Genomic DNA, 5000 nt, shown 5'->3' on the forward strand with positions numbered 1-5000 from the left:
TTTCTCCGCCCGTCGGTTCGCCCGCTCCTTGATCCTGCTCGGGCCCGGCAGGCCCTCGCCAGGCGCGGCGGGTCGTGCCGGGGTTGCTGGGCTACAGCTGCCGGCCGGCGCCTGAGCCCTTCCTTACCCTCCCCCCCCCACCCGCCCTGCTCACGCTCGCGCGCACGCAACCCCCCTCCCCGCGCACCCCCCAGCCTCGACCCCTGACCCTCCTGACCCCTCTTCCCAGGCAGGTGCTCCTCGCAAACGGATTTCTGCTTTTTTTTTTTTTTTTTTCCTCCTAATTAATTCCTTTCTATTTTTGGCTTTCTAGTCTTCGCTTCCCTCGCTTTTTAAAAAAGTCTCATTGCTTTCTCTTCCCGTTTGTCTGTTCAAATAAAACCTCTCCTCGCGCGTCCATTTCCTCGCTCGCTGGCGCGAGGGGGACGGGGGTTGCGCCGTGCCGCCAGAGCCTCCTCCTCCTCCTCCTCCTCCTCCTCCTGTTCCCACCCCCCGCCCCCCACCGCCCCCGAGCTTCACCCCAACCCCGGCCTTTTACGCCGTGACGCGTTTTTCTGATTCCCGCTCTTTACGCCTGGTTTTCTACGGGCTCGCTCTCTCTCTCCTTTTTTGGTTTTGTTTTTCCTAGATCCCCTCTCTCTTTTCGCTTGGCCCTACTCCTTTGTCCGTCTCATCCCGATGGGTTTCCACCTACCCGTCCGCTCGCTCGCTTGCGGGCGCGGGTGGTCGCCACGGGGTGGCGGGCAGAGCTGGCGGCTGCCCGTCCGAGACAACCCCCCCCCCCCCCCCCTCCACCCGCGGCCCCTCTCCCTACCGTTCCCCCCCCCCCCCCCCCCACCGAGCACGCCACGCGTGATTTCGTCTCGACTGATTTTTTTTTTTCCCTAGTTTTTTTTTTTTTAACGTTCGGCGTTCTCCTTCTTTTCCTTCTTTTTCCCCCGCTCCCTGCTTTTTCGTTTTTAAGAACTTCCTAATTTTTATACGTTTTTCTAACGTGCTTTCGAATGTCTTTCTGTTTCTTCGCTGACGTATTTGCTCGGTCAATCCGCCTGCAGCACCCGTACGTGTTATTCCGGGTTTTTTTCCACCCTGCTCTCAAAACCCCCCCCCCCCCCCCCCCCCCACCAGGGCCCCTCTTACTTTCTTCTCCAAGCCGCTGCCCGTCCGTCCGACGTCCGTGCGAGCGCTCGTTTGCTGGCTCGTCGTCCGTTCCCTTCTTTTCTTCTTGGGGGACGTCGGCCGAGACAGCTGCGGGATTGGGGTTTTCCGTTACTCGTTTCCTTTCCCGCCTTTCCTTTCTTTTCCCGCCGTCCCTGCCCGTCCCCCACCACCCACCCGACTCCCCAGGGGAAAGGCGGGGGGGGCGGACCCGCTGGCTCGGCCGGACGGTGGCCAACGCCGAGGCTCGGCGTGCGGCGCCCCCCCCAACCCCCCCCCCCCCCCCCCCCCCCCCCCCCACCCCGCAACCTCCACCCCCCCCCCCCCCCCCCGGCTCCGCCCCGCCCGATCGGCCCGGCTTTGTTCGTCTTTCCCGCCTTTTTTTGTTCTTTCGAATTTTCTCTCCCCCTGCCCTCCGGCGGGCCGGACCCGATGGCTTCGGCCGGTCCCCGCTGACCCCAGCCCCGCACGCGCCTTCTTTTCTTTCCGTTTCTTTCTCTCTTTTTTTTTTTTTTTTTTTTTTTTTTTTTTTTTTTCCCTTTGGGAGGGGTGGGGGTCTTCAGTTGAGTGGGGGGGGGGGGGGGGGGGGGGTCCGGAGAGAGGCTCGGGGCGAGCCCGGCACCCGGACGAGTCGAACGAACGAATCCCAGACACGCACACCCACCCACCCGTACCCGGCCCCGGGACGGACGAGGCCGTTCCCCGCCGGCCTACCTCTGCCGCCGTCTCCCCGCCGTTACTTCTCCTCCCCGCGCCGACGCGAGCGGCCGTCCTCTCGCGAGCCCGCCGCGCTTTCCCGCCCGCTCGGCTCCGCGTGGGCGGGGACCCGCCGGCGCCTGCGCGCTTCCTCGAGAGGCCGCGTTCGCGGGTCCCCGGGGGGGAAGGGGGGGCGGGGGGGAGTCGGGGGGGAGTCGGGTGCGCGTGCCCAACACAACGGCGAGGGGAAAAGCGGCCCCCCCCCCCCCCCCCCCCTCCACAACCGACCCAACCCAACCCGTCACCCCCCCCCCCCCCCCCCCCAGCCTGCAAGCCGCGGGCGGGTTGGGTTTCAAATACCCGAGTCGAAACACCCGACGCGAAGAGTTACCGGGCCACCGAGCGAAAAGGAAACGCAACGAAAAGTGTCACACAAGCGAACGCGCACACAAACACAAGCCGGTGAAAAAAAATAAAGGAACGGACAGGCAAACGAACGCACGCGAGGCGAACGGGAACGGGCCTCCGCCGGTCCCCGGGCCGCGGCCGGACGCCCCTCGCAGCCGGCTCGGTCAGTCGCGCCTGCCGCCGAGCCGCGGAGCCGGAGTACGCCCGGAACGGGCCGGGTCCGCCCTGCACCGACCGACCGACCGGCTCGGTCGCTCCGAGGCGGCGGCGGCGGCGGCGGCGGCGGCTCGGGTACGACGGAAGGGCGGCCCGGCCCCGGCGAGCGCCGACCCGCCCGGTCGCTCCGCGGCTGCGGCCGGACTGCGCGCCGTCTGCCCGACTCCGAGCGGCTCGGCCGGTCCGCGGCGGCGTGGAGAGGCGGCTGCCGGGCAGCGCGGCGCGGCGCGGCGCGGCACGGCACCGCACGGCGCGCCGGCAACGTCCGCCCGGCTCCGAGCGGCGCGGACCGCAGGCGGAGGCGCCTACGGGTCGCTCCCGTCGCGGTACGGGAGCGGCGGAGAGCTCTACCCGTTTACGAGCGGCACGATCGCTCCGGGGCGGCGGCGGCGGAGGGGGGGGAAACCGATTCGCAAGCTCGGCTCGGGCGAACGGCGGAGGCCGCTGCGAGGGCCGGCCGGCGCGTGTACGCCGGACCGGTGGGGCGGCCCCGGAGGGCGCCGACCGACCCGCTCGCTCCGCGCCGGAGTACGCCGGACCGGACGGGCCGCGCGCGGCGTGGGCGGCGTGAGCCGGTCGCAGCGAGGCGGAGCCCTGACTGAGCACGGTCTATCCGGCTCCGAGTGACTCGGCCGGTCTCCGCGGGGTGGTCGCTGCCGAGTCGGCCGGGCAGCGGCGGCACCGTCTACCCCGGTCCGACCGGCTCGCTCGCTCGGCTCGGGCGGCTAGAGGTCGCTGCCGAGTCGGCTGCACAGCGGCGGCACCGTCTACCCCGGTCCGACCGGCTCGCTCGCTCGGCTCGGGCGGCTAGAGGTCGCTGCCGTGTCGGCCGCGCAGCGGCGGCACCGTCTACCCCGGTCCGACCGGCTCGCTCGCTCCTCTCGGGCGGCTAGAGGTCGCTGCCGTGTCGGCTGGGCAGCGGCGGCACCGTCTACCCCGGTCCGACCGGCTCGCTCGCTCGGCTCGGGCGGCTAGAGGTCGCTGCCGAGTCGGCTAGGCAGCGGCGGCACCGTCTACCCCGGTCCGACCGGCTCGCTCGCTCGGCTCGGGCGGCTAGAGGTCGCTGCCGAGTCGGCTAGGCAGCGGCGGCACCGTCTACCCCGGTCCGACCGGCTCGCTCGCTCGGCTCGGGCGGCTAGAGGTCGCTGCCGTGTCGGCCGCGCAGCGGCGGCACCGTCTACCCCGGTCCGACCGGCTCGCTCGCTCGGCTCGGGCGGCTAGAGGTCGCTGCCGTGTCGGCCGCGCAGCGGCGGCACCGTCTACCCCGGTCCGACCGGCTCGCTCGCTCGGCTCGGGCGGCTAGAGGTCGCTGCCGTGTCGGCCGCGCAGCGGCGGCACCGTCTACCCCGGTCCGACCGGCTCGCTCGCTCGGCTCGGGCGGCTAGAGGTCGCTGCCGTGTCGGCCGCGCAGCGGCGGCACCGTCTACCCCGGTCCGACCGGCTCGCTCGCTCGGCTCGGGCGGCTAGAGGTCGCTGCCGAGTCGGCTGGGCAGCGGCGGCACCGTCTACCCCGGTCCGACCGGCTCGCTCGCTCGGCTCGGGCGGCTAGAGGTCGCTGCCGAGTCGGCCGCGCAGCGGCGGCACCGTCTACCCCGGTCCGACCGGCTCGCTCGCTCGGCTCGGGCGGCTAGAGGTCGCTGCCGTGTCGGCCGCGCAGCGGCGGCACCGTCTACCCCGGTCCGACCGGCTCGCTCGCTCGGCTCGGGCGGCTAGAGGTCGCTGCCGTGCGGCTAGAGACTTGCGTGCAGGTCTACCCCGTTTCGGCGAGTCTTGGCGTCCGTGGCGTTGTGGGGGCGCTGCAGCTCCGGAGCGGCCAGAGGCGTCGCTCTAATTTTCTGCCTCCAGTTACGTCGAGGTAAACGTCGGCTGCTGTCGGCGCCTTTGCCGGTAGTCGGCGCCAACAGCTGCGGAGCTTTTTTTTCGGATGCCTTTCCTTTTCGTCGGTAGGAGAGAGTGCGGACTCTGCTCCTGAGACGGTGGTGAGCGGGCGCTCGCGAGCTGGGTTGACCGGCCGGGCAGAGAGGAAATGTGCGGCGGCGGCGGCGGCGGCTTTCTCGGGCGTCGGTTCGTTCGATCGACCCCGGTCGCTTCGGTGTGTCCTTGGCGCCCCGTCCCGCCGCTCGCTGGTGGTCTAACGGCGGTCTCTCGGGCGAGCAGCGAAAAAAAGCCGGGCGAGGCCAGAGAGCGTGCGGAGGGAAAACCGGCTCCCGCGTCACCAGGGCGAACCCGAGAAGGCGAGAGAGAGCGCGAACGGGAGGAATCCGACTAGCGCGCCGCCGGGGCGAAGCGGAGCAGGCGAGAGAGAGAGGGAGAGCCCCGAGAGGAAGGCGAGAGAGAAAGCAAGCGAGCGCGGAGAAGAAGGGCACGGGCCGGCGTGCCGGCACCCGAAGGTAGAAGGGCCGGGGGCGCCCCCGGGGAGGTCCCGCCGTAGGCGACGGTGGCAGGCGGGACCCGGAGCTCGTCGGCGGTCGTGGCGGCGGCGCCTCGTTCTCGCCTCGTTGTCCTTTCGCACCGCATCCTCA

The sequence above is a fragment of the Lagopus muta genome, chromosome 30 (genome assembly GCF_023343835.1).
Source record: "Lagopus muta isolate bLagMut1 chromosome 30, bLagMut1 primary, whole genome shotgun sequence".
In the NCBI taxonomy this organism is placed as follows: Eukaryota; Metazoa; Chordata; class Aves; order Galliformes; family Phasianidae; genus Lagopus; species Lagopus muta.